We start from the raw sequence: 12,320 nt of genomic DNA, 5'->3' as shown, positions 1-12,320 counted from the left end.
TTAGGGTTGAATTTAAAAGTGTCTGCAATTCTGCCCAGACACAATAGGAGGGAGTATATGACGAGCACCTTGTTGATCAAATCAGCCCTGGAAAGATTGTACAAGGCTCAAGAGGTAGAATTTTTTTCAAACTTGTTTGTACTTGTTAACAGGAAAGACTGCTTCTAAAGGGATGGGATACACTTAAATAGAAAGGGTGCTTGATTTTTGATTTTAGAAAGGGTGCAAGAAAGTTTGCTGATGCTATCGAGGCAGTGTTAGGTGGGTCGGAAAACTGCTAGCTTGGGAGGATACAAGGACTAATAGATTACCAGTAGCCACTGGCAGAGGTGAAAGTGACTCTTGCACTTCTTCTATTGGAATGAGCAGCAGCTTGGAAAATAAGATGCAATATATTTCAGAAACTGCTGGGAGTCATTTGAGTACAACTAAACATATGGGTTGTGTTAAGGTAGCTAAGAAAAAGAACAGGTGCATGTATACTTACGTGTACACCAATGCTAGGAGTTTGGTAAATAAATTTGATGAATTTGAGGTATTACTCAAAACATCAAAGGCAGATATTGTTGGGATATCAGATGTGATATCACATAGATTAGGCCTGACGTAGCCCAGTGGTCAGGAGCAAGGGTGCATAGTACGGGTTCTTTGAGTGGACCGGAGTTCAAGCCCGTGACTACTAAATACGATAAATATTTGTATTGATGATTTATTGTAAACTCTACTGATTTGGTTGTCGTGCCGGAGTATAAACAGAAAATTTACATTTGTATTTATATAAGGAATGTAGAACTGGAATTTCGGGAGTACAAATTGTACAGAAAGGACAGACGGGATAGCAGGGAGGAGGGGTTATGCTATTAGTTAAGAAACACATAAAATCCAAGGAAGTGAAGCCAGTCGACATTGCTGGACAGTGCAGTGTCAAGTCAGTTTGGTGTGACATAAGCACTGTGAGGTCAACAAAATCAAGAGTAGGAGTTTGCTATAGGCCTAATGCCTCTGATGAGTATAATAAGAAACTGTACGGGAAAATAGAGTGGGCCAGTAAATCAGAGAGTCTTATAATGGGGGATTTTAATTTCCCAGATATTGACTGGAATTTGTGGATTGGTCACTCACACGCTAGCAAGGCTTTTGTGGATTTATTGGATAATTGTTTTCTACATCAGCATGTTCTAGAGGCAACTAGAGGGAGTAATACTCTTGATTTGATTATCAGTAGTGATTCTACATGCATTAAGAATCTGCAGATAAAGGAACCACTAAGTGGCAGTGATCACAGTGTGCCGAAGTGGGATTTACTCAAAGAGGTAACTACCATCGGAGTAAAGGGAAGGGTTATTGCTTTCGTAAAGGCGACTACGATGGTCTGAGACAGTATTTAAATTCTATACAGTGGGACCAACTGATGATGTTACCAACAGCAAATTCAAAATGGGAAGCATTCCAAGAATTTATCTTGGGAGCTTTACATACCAACTAAGAAATATTGTTCAAGGTTTAGGCCTAAATAGATATCAGATGAACTAATCAGACATATGGCAGAGAAGAAAAATGCATGGGATACGTATAAATTAATGGGTGACATGAAAGCCTGTGATAGATATAAGTTGATCTGTAACCAAGTTACAAAGGAGGTTAGGCAGGCGAAGGCATATTACAAGAAATCTTTGGCAAAGGATGCAAAGAAAAACAGCAAAAGTTCTTTACTTATGTAAACTCTAGAAACAAGGGGATGAATCAGATTGGTCCACTTGATATCGATGGTTCAGCTATTGATGATAGTGCTCATTTAGCTAACAAACAAAATGAATATTTTCCATTGACATTCACACATGAGGAGTTATTCAGCAAAGGGAATGCCAGAGGTGTATTCAACTCTGGCAGTAAGCTAGATAATCTTGTAATAACTGAGAGTAAAGTGGAGGAGAAATTATTGAAGATAAACACAAGAAAGGCACCTGGGGTGGATGGGATCTATCCAGTTATATTAAAGGAGGCAGCAAAGGAAGTAAGCAATCCGTTTGCCATAATTATGAGAGCTTCCTTGGACTCAGGGGAGGTACCCATAGAATGGAGATGTGCAAATGTGACCCCAATTCACAAAAGAGGATCAAAGGCTGACACAAGTAATTATAGACCTGTGAGTTTAACTTATGTTCCAGGAAAATTAAAGGAGGCACTGGTTAAAGAAGCACTGCAGGATCATCCAGACAAGACGTTAGTTATAGCTCGGACACAGCATGGTTTTGTTAAGGGAAAGTCTTGCCTGACCAATTTGATTGGATACTATAATGCAGTCACAAAATAACTGGATGCAGGGAATAACTTTGATATTATATACTTGGATCTTAGAAAGGCTTTTGATACTGTTGCACATGGAAGACTGCTGAACAAATTGGAGCAGTATGGGATTGGAGGCAAATTGCTGCTGTGGATAAAGGGGTGTTTGAGGAGGGAGAAGGCAGAGTGTGGTAATCAATGGATACTTCTCATCGTGGAATCAAGTTATTAGCGTAGTCCCTCAGGGTTCAGTGTTGGGTCCATTATTGTTTATTGTATTTATAAATAATATTGATGATGGTATATCAAGCTTAATGTCCAAGTTTGCAGACCATACAAAGGTTGGCAGGGTTGTGAAGGACACTACTGACGCTATGCTGCTGCAACAGGATCTGGAAAGGTTGAGCAGATGGGCTGAGAGGCGGCAAATGAAGTTTAACATTGACAAATGTAAAGTACTACATATGGGAAACAGCAACCCCAGAGCAACGTACCAACTCTGTGGTACTACACTGACAGTGGTAGAGAATGAAAAGGACCTGGGGGTAATTGTGCAGGCAGATATGAAGTTCTCTGAGCAGTGCAGACGGGCTGCAAGAGTATCTCATGGTGTCTTGTGAATGATATACAGGAATTTTTCTAGCAGGGATAAGGAGGTGATTATTCACTTGTATAAAGCAATGGTCAGGTCCTGTTGCAGCCTTGAGTACTGTATACAGGTCTGGAGGCTTCATTTTAAGAAGGATGTAGAGCTGCCAAAACGAGTACAGAGAAGGGCAACAAGATTAGTGAATGGAACAAAGGGTTGCTTTTACGAAGAAAGGCTTAAGTTTTGCAAATTACAGTGTCTGGAGACTAGGCACCTGCAAGGTGATCTGATTGAGGTGTATAAAGCCTTGAATTGTTTGAGCATGCTCAACGCTGAAGGGATTCTTCCTCTTGCTCAGAATAATCACCTGAGAGGGCATAAATTCAAATTGAGGAACGACAGATGTAGGATAGATTTACGGAAATTTGCCTTTAGCTAGCTGGTAGTTGGTTGGTGGAACAGACTTCCATCCCTTGTTGTGGAAGTTGATAGCCTAAATAAATTTTAGCTGGACAGGTATTTCGAACAAACGGAGGAGTGAAATGGGAGTGGGGATTTTTTTTTTTTTTTTTTTGTCTGATGCTGCATAAGCTTGCTTTCTTACATCATATGCCTCTACTAATGCTAATTCTAATCTCTGACTGGGATTTAATAGATGTGTTAGAAGAGGAGATGTTTGAAGACCTTAAAGAAGAAGGAGTCATACAGTTCAAGAGAATTTCCACCAGAAAAGATGCAGTTCTGACTCCTACATGCAATCTCATTTTGACCTTTATTACACCACATCGCCCAGTATCCATTAAGGCTGGATATCTGGTCTGTAATGTCAAACCATATATTCTAAATCCATTATGGGGTTTCCGATGTCAGAAGTACGGACATTTCGAGACAATTTGCTGAGGAACCCCTGCTTGTGCAAAGTGCAGGTCAGTTGAACTCAACTGCAAAGCCTGTATTGCATCTCAACCGATTATGCCCAAACTGCAAGAAAGATCATCCCGCTTACGCTAGAGCATGCAATCGCTGGAAAACTGAGAAACTTATCCAGAAATATAAAACCAATCATAATGTGTCCTATCAAGAAGCAAAGCGAATCATCTCAATACCAACCCTTGCAAATAGATCTACATATGCCCAAATCACCAAAAAATTCCAATCAACTGCATTGCAAACTGAACTAACGGTATCCCCAAAAGAGTCTTTCTCGAACTACGTATAAACACTGTACAATGCAACTCAAACTCAGGCAGTCAATATGCCAGTTTCTATACCAATTGAAAATCTCCACTCTCCGGACCAAGGATGCAAAGAAAAACAAATTGTAATTTCTGGTCACTAACATGAAATGGATACTAAGGAAATACTTACAGATGACCCTGTTCTACACATTTTTATTGAAGAAGACATGGAAACAGAAAAGCCTTACTTTCGAAAGAAAGATAAAAACAAGAGTGAAAAACAGAGAACCTCAGCACCACAAAAATGCTCAGAAAGTCTAACAAAAGATAAACAATGACTACAATAATTCAGTGGAATTGTCCTGGTTTCCCTGCCAATATTAATGACCTGTACAACATTACCTCTAAATACACACTAATATATCTCTGCCTCCAAGAGATGTATTTCAAACCTCATGACACACCAAAACTGTCTTATTACAATATCTTTAGAAAAAATAGTACTGATCAAAATACTACACATGATGGTGTAGCTGTTATAACAAACCCACATGTTCCTGTCAAACAGGTCTTACTGAACTCTCCCCTCGAGGCAATAGCGATCCGTGTAGCTGCTGACATCCATATTACAATCTGCTCCTTATATATTCCACCAAGTTTTTCCATCCACAAAATGATCTAAACAACCTCATAGCTCAACTCCCCACATCTTTCCTCATTCTGGGAGACTTACATGGTCATCACACACTATGGGATAACAACAATATCTATCAAAAAAGGAAAACTAATTGAAAAATGTTTAGACGATAACAACCTTCTCTTTCTAAATGATGGGTAACCTACTTATATTCACCTTCCTTCTGGAACATATATTGCAATAGACTTGTCTATCTGTTCAACAACTTTGTATCCTACTCTAAAGTGGATGATAAACAATGATCCACTGCATAGTGATCGTTTTCCCATTGCAATTGAATTACTGAATAAACCCTATTATCATCTTACTAGAATTCCACAGTGGCTCATTGATAAAGCAGACTGGGAGACATAAAAAATTAGCTAAACCGGACCCTGAAATTATCCAAAAATCCTCAACCAGGGAAGCGGGTGAGTATGTTACAAAAACTATATTACATGCAGCAGGAAAAGCTATACGAAAATCCTCCTCAAAATTACCTGAACACCCAAAAATCTGGTGGAGTGACAAATGCCGTGCAGCAAAAAAAAAGACCAAAATAAAGGTTGGAATACTTTTCGGTGCAATACAACTACAGCTAATCTCATTCAGTTTAAATGTGCTAGGGCAAGAGCAAGGTATGTTAGACGCAGTAATAAAAAGGCTGCTTGGATTCGCTTCACTTCAACCATCAATCAAGCAACTCCCACACATAAAACTTGGAAATCAATCAGGAAAATAAGTGGTAAATATCAAATGACACCTCTGCCTATCATAGAATGGAGGGGGCAGAACATTGCTGACCCTACCCAAATTGCCAATATACTAGGGGAAACTTTTGCCAAAACACCAGCAACAGAAAGTTACATACCAGTCTTCAGAAGATTCAAAGCAAATTCAGAAAAAAAAACAAAAGTTAAACTTTTCTTCAAAAGCAGAAGAACAATATAACTTACCATTCTTTATCCACGAACTATATAGAGCCTTGTCAACATCTAGACGTAGTGCTGTAGGACCAGATAATATCAATTATTCGATGGTACAGGAACTAAGTGCTGAATCACTGCAGTCACTTCTTGATCTGTTCAATAGACTCTACCTGGAAGATATATTCCCTAAACAATGGCATCATGCTACAGTCCTTGCTTTCCTTGAACCAGGTAAAAACTCAACAAATCCCACTTATATAGACCTATTGCCTTGACCAGTTGCCTTTGCAAAATTCTCAAAAAGATGGTGAACCGTCGGCTGATATGGTACCTTGAAAATTTCAATCTCTTATATTCTACACAACTCGGCATTCAACACTAGATATACTAGTAAGGCTAGAGAATTCTATTCAGAATGCATTCCCTAGATCGGAGCACCATGTAATGGTTTGCTTTGACATCAGGAAGGCCTATGATTCCACGTGGAAGTATGGAATACTCCGTGAATATATCACCATGGACTTCGGGGGTCATCTCCTGATTTTCGTACAGAACTTCCTAGACAAGTGAAAATTCCAGATTCGATTTAAAACTTCGCTGTCCCAACTATTTTTTCAAGAAGAAGGAGTTCCCCAGGGCTCTGTACTCAGTGCTACACTCTTTATAATTGCAATAAACACCATTACTGAACAACATCCAAACACTATCGATAAGGCACTGTTCATAGATGACCTTAGTATTTCTTGTCATGAAAAACATGAACACTATCGAGAGACAGTTACAATGTAAACTGCACCCACATCCAGAACTACAACTGAATGGACAACCAATAGCAGTTCAACCCAGCATACAATTCTTAGGAATCACCTTAGATCATAAACTTACCTTCCTGGAACATATTAAAAGGCTAAGAACATCCTGCCAACAAAAACTAAATATCATCCGGGTTCTCTCAGCAACAAAGTGGGAAGCTGATCGCCTTACCTTATTACAGCTATACAGATCTTTAATAAGATCAAAAGGTACCTCCATAGCCAGGTGGGCAGGAGCAGCAGTGCATAACACACACTTCTTGATTAGACCTGCCGACCGGGCTAGCCAGGTGGGTAAAGTGCCTGCCTGGCAACCCAAAGGTCGCGGGTTCGAATCCCACCTTGGGCTTGGATCAAAGTACTGCAAAAACTTTGGAGGTGCACTATGGCTACAGAAGCCGATGCACCAACAACTATAAAAAAAAAAAAAAAAAAAAAAAATTGATTAGACAGGATTCGACCCCATGCCCACCAAATACGGAGGATGCGGAAAGGTCAGGGAATGACCACTCAAGATAACAGGATTGGAGAAAAAGTAGTATGTACTGGAACTTAACAAGATTGAGCTTTTGCAGACTGCTCAGGACCAAGATAGCGACGAGGAATATTACAACTTTCTGAAAGTAATAAAGCCCAAGAAACCTATAGGTAAAAAGAAATCCAAAGAAGAAAAAATCAGTCAAGAAACACTTGTCATGATGAACCGAAGATGACAAATGAAGAGCAAGAAACACTGACAAGGAGAAAAATTGAGTATACTGAGTTATGCAAAGCCATTAGAAAGAGACTTGGAGAAGACATAATAAAATTTAACACAAGAAAAGTAGAACAAGCATTAAGAGAAAACAAAGGATTTAAATCAAAGCCATGAGCAGTAATACAGAAAGACAAATGATACTGAAACTGAAAAATAGCAATGGTGTACTTATAAATAGCAGAGAAGGCATAATTTAATTAGCAGAAGACTACTATAGAGAATTATACAAGGAGCGAGGGAATGATGCCAGCAGTGGGGAAGATGGATCGCAAATTAGTAACACCTGTGTCATACCTGATATCCTTCCTGATGAGGTAGAACATGCGTTGAAGAAAATGAAGAATCAGAAAGCCCCTGGGGAAGATAAAGTTACTATAGAGTTGTTAAAATTGGGAGGAAGAGACATAACACAAAAACTGGCAAGACTCTTCACAAAATGCTTGTTTGTCTGTTTGAGAATTTTTTAGGTACATGGGCATGTATGGCCATAGTGCACCATGCATATGATAGTATGTATGCTATTTCTTTATGGATCGAGAGTCATAAAACTGGTTTTTCACTAGCTAAAGGAGGTGGTATACGTTGTTTGCTTTGAGAAAGGTAAAAATCTTTGAGACATTTGTTTTATTGCCCAAAAGTGAAGTAAGCATTAGTGGATCTTCTGTTGTGGCTGTAGTGAAGAGATGCTGGCATTCTATTGCAAATTTTGTGCATTCCACAAGGATATGCTTCACTGAAAGCACCGTTTTGCAGTGATCACACTGGGGGTGAATCTCCCCTCTTAAAAGATAACCATGAGTAATATTAGTATGATCTATTTGCAGACGAGCTAGTATTACCTCCTGTAGTCAAACTGAACTGAAGCTTGAAGGCCATTGCTCAAGATTTGGCTTGATACCTTGAAGCTTATTTTTAAGTTGGTTTTGCCATGCTAATTGTCACTGGTACATGCATTTTTCCTGTATAATCTTGATGTGGAACTCTCCACTGGTCATTGGGTGGTAAGTCAGCCGCTTTTGCAGCATTGTCTGCTAATTCATTTCCTGGAATTGCCATATGTCTTGGGACCCAACAGAAGTGTATAGTTCTTCCAAGCTAAGATAAGGTATATAAAGAGTTTGTTATTTCTTTCTTTCATGACTGGGTGGGTGATGTTCATGGTGTTTTCCAGGGCTTGAAGTGCACTTAGAGAATCAGAGAAAATTATAGTTTTCAATATTGGAGGACTCGATATGCTTCATTGTAACCTGAATTGTCATTAATTCGGCAGAAAATATACTGAACTCATGGCAGTTGGTAGGCTAATATTATGTTCAAATAATTGCGGCGATTCCAACGTGGGCATCATTCTTTGTTTCATCTGTATGAACTACAATGAAGTTTGGAAACTGCTCCACTACTGCATGGTACAGTTGCAAGAAAGTTTCTTTATGTAGTGCAGATTTATCCCATTTATGATGGTATTTATCCATAAAGGTGGAGTAATGTTCCACGGAGCAAGGAGTAGTGGAGGGGTATTTGCGATATTATCAAAACTCAGATTAAGTTCTTCTAGAAGATGTCTTATTCTTATACCTAATGGTCGATTAGCAGTAAGGCGGTTATGGTATAACCTGCTGTGTTGGGGGATGAAAAATAATTCCCAATTTGGGTGTTCAGACATAGATCTAATTTTATATGCATAGTGTAATGTTAGTTGTTGCCTTCTGATAGAGAGAGGGAGTTCGTGAGCTTCGGCGTATAGACTATGTATTGGAGACGTGCGATATGCTCCTAGAGCAATGCGTATTGCACTATGATGGAGAGGATCAAGCCAGCAAAGGACACTAGGCCTTGCTGAGCTATACACTGGTGCTCCATAGTCAAGTTTTGATCTTATTGGTTTTTTTTTTTTTTTTTTTTTTGTAGTTGTTGGCATTATTTACTCAGTTTGAACATTTACCTTGTTCAGAACAGTAACATCATTCACAATATATCTTCTGTTAGTGAGGATGAGTTGATTTCATTAGTTGTTAATCCATTTGGGCTCATCCATGTCCACTTTCTGTTCACCCTTTTCTTGAAAAAAAAAGTGTTCATTACTGACATTCCTCGAGATTCTGCAAATTCCACAAGCCTTTCACCTCTTTCATTTCTTTCACTAATTCCAAAATTTCCTATTGTTCCCCTTTCTGTGCTGTTTTTATCTCTTTTAGCATTGGAGTCCCCCATAATGATAGTGTAGTGAGTTTTCTGTTCATCTAGAAGACTTTCAATTTCGGTGTACATTTCTTCAACCTCTTCATCATCATGGCTTGATGTTGGTGCATAAATCGTTATAACCTTTAGCTTATACCTCTTAGCAATTCTGAGTAGTAGTAGTCTTGACACCCTTGGTAATGTACTTTTGAATTCCAAAATGTATTTTATGTCTTTATGGACCAGAAAGCCAACTCCACCGTTGCTCCTTTCACTGTTTCCATTGGAGTACAGCAGATTTCCACTTGATAAACTTATGTGATTCACCCATCCATTCACTCCAAAACATCCACAACAACAGATAGAAGTTTGTTCCAGCAATCAACTGCCAACTGGCTAAAAGCAAATTTTCACACATCTATTTGACAACTGTCTTTCCTCAATTTCAGTTTATGCCCCCTGAGGTTTGTAATCTGAGCAAGAGGAAGAATCCCATCAGCATTGAGCCTGCTCAATCCATTCAAGTCCTTATCCACCTCAATCCCATCATCTTGCAAGTGCCTAATCTCCAGACACTGCAGTTTGCAGAACTTAAGCCTTTCTTGGTAAAAGCACCCCTTTGTTCCCCTCACCAGTCTTGTTGCCTTTCTCTGTACTCGTTCTAGCAACTCTGCATCCTTCCTAAAATGGGGCTTCCAGACCTGTATGTAGTAGTCAAAGTGTGGCCTGACCATTGCCTTATACAAGGGGATAATCACCTCCTTCTCCCTGTTAGCAAAATTGTTGTATATCATTGACAAGACCCCGTGACCGAATCTGGCAGCCTGTCTGCACTGCTCAGAAAATCATATCTGACTGCACAATTACCACCAGGTCACTTTCATTCTCCACTACTCTGAGTGTAACACCACCCAGTTTGTACATTTCTCTGGGGTTATTGCTACCCATATGCAGTACTTTGCATTTATCAATGTTAAACTTCAGTTGTCACTTCTCAGCCCATCTGCCCAACTTTTCCAGATCCTGTTACAGTAACATACTGTCATTAACAACTCTGCCAACCTGTGTATAATCTTCAGACTTTGACATTAAACTTGATATACCTTCATCAGTATCATTGATAAATGTACAAAACAACAATAGGCCCAACACCGAACCCTGGGAGACACAACTAATAACATTAGCCTACAAAGAGCAGTGTCCCTTTATTAGCACTCTCTGTCTTCTCCCTCTCAACCATCCTTTTATCCATTGTAGCAACTTGTGTTTAATGCCATACACTACAATTTACAGTAGCCTTCCATGTTCAACAGTATCAAAAGCTTTACTCAAATCCAAATATGATATCAAAATTATTTTTTGCATCCAGTTCGTTTGTGACTTAGTATCCAATCAAACCAAGTTCCATATCCACATCATAGTATCCAATCAAATTGGTGAGAGAAGACTTTTCTTAACAAACTCATGCTCTGTCTGAATTACTACTGCAGTCTTGTGTAGATGATCCTGCAGTGCTTCTTTAACCAGTGACTCCATTATTTTCCCTAGAACAGAAGTCAACTAACAGTTCTGTAAATACTCATGTCACCCTTTGTTTCCCCTTTGTGCATTTAAGATACATTTGTGCATCTCCAGTCTGTGGGGACTTTCCCTGAGTCAAAGGATGCTCTCATAATTATGGTTAAGGGTGTGCTTACTTCCTTTGCTGCCTCCTTTAATATAACTGGATTTAATATAACTGGATTGATCCCATCTGCCCTAGGTGCCTTTCTTATGTTTAACTTCAACAGTTTCTCCTTCACTTTGCTCTCAGTTATTACAAAATCATTTATATGGCGCCTCCGTAGCCAGGTGGGAAGGAGCAGCGGTGCATAGCACAGGCTTCTTGATTAGACCGGGGTTCGAGCCCGTCATCACCAAATACGGAGGATGTGGAAAGGTCAGGGAATGACCACCGCATATCCCGGAGCAACATGGCCTTAGTTGCTAATGCTCCTGAAAACCAAATAACTAACTAACAAAATCATTTAACTCCCTGTTAGAGTTTGATAAACATCTGGCCTTCTCCTCCTTGAATAACTCATGTGTGGCAGCAATCTGAGAATGATCATCTACAGTCAAATCATTGATATCAAGTGGATCAATGTGGCTCCTTTTAAATTTTATATAAGTAAAGAAATCTTTGCTGTTTATCTTTGCATCCTTTGCGAAAGATTTCTCATAATCTGCCTTCACTTGCCTAACCTCCTTTGTGACTTGATTGCAGACTAGCTTATATCTACCATAGACTTCTGTGTCCCCTGATAATTTATATGCATCCCATGCATTTTTCTTCTGTGCCACAAGTTTCATTAGTTCATCTGACATTCATTTGGGCCTAAACCTAGACCAGTATTTCTTATTTGGAACAAAAAGCCTAGTAGCTTCCAGGATTACTTCCTTGAATGCTTTCCATTTAGAATTTGCTGTTGGTATCATCAATTGGTCCCACTGTATAGTATTTAAAAAAGTTCTGAGACCACTGTAGTCACCTTTATGAAAGCAAAAATCCTTCCATTTACCCCTGATTGTAGTTATATCTTTAAGTAAATCCCACATCAGTACACTGTAATCACTGCTACCTAGTGACTCCTTTATCTGTAAATGCCTAATGCGTGAATAATCACTGCTGATAATCAGATAAAGTGTTACTCCCTCTGGTTGTCTCTCTAACGTGGTGCTGTAGAAAATAATCATCCAATAAATCCACAAAAGCATTGCTAGTGTGCGAGTGACCAATCCACAAGTTTCAGTCAATATCTGGGAAGTTAAAATCTCCTATTATAAGCCACTCATGATCGTAAATTCAGAATTATAACTGGATGGTTAAAGTAACATTAATTTTTAATCTCAAAAGTTATTCTGCTATTTGTAAA

The 12,320-nt window shown here is 39.1% G+C and overlaps 1 protein-coding gene across 8 annotated transcripts in view; it reads left to right on the top strand.

Annotated features, from left to right (window-relative positions):
* The window catches only part of LOC150081977 (fat-like cadherin-related tumor suppressor homolog), a 1,021,521-nt gene that overhangs the window by 825,656 nt on the left and 183,545 nt on the right, over nt 1-12,320 (top strand). The window lies entirely within an intron of this gene.

Source organism: Mastigoproctus giganteus, chromosome 8 (genome assembly GCF_048544385.1).
Source record: "Mastigoproctus giganteus isolate SK-2022 chromosome 8, ASM4854438v1, whole genome shotgun sequence".
Taxonomy (NCBI): domain Eukaryota; kingdom Metazoa; phylum Arthropoda; class Arachnida; order Uropygi; family Thelyphonidae; genus Mastigoproctus; species Mastigoproctus giganteus.
This window is presented reverse-complemented; position numbering and strand designations above follow the sequence as displayed.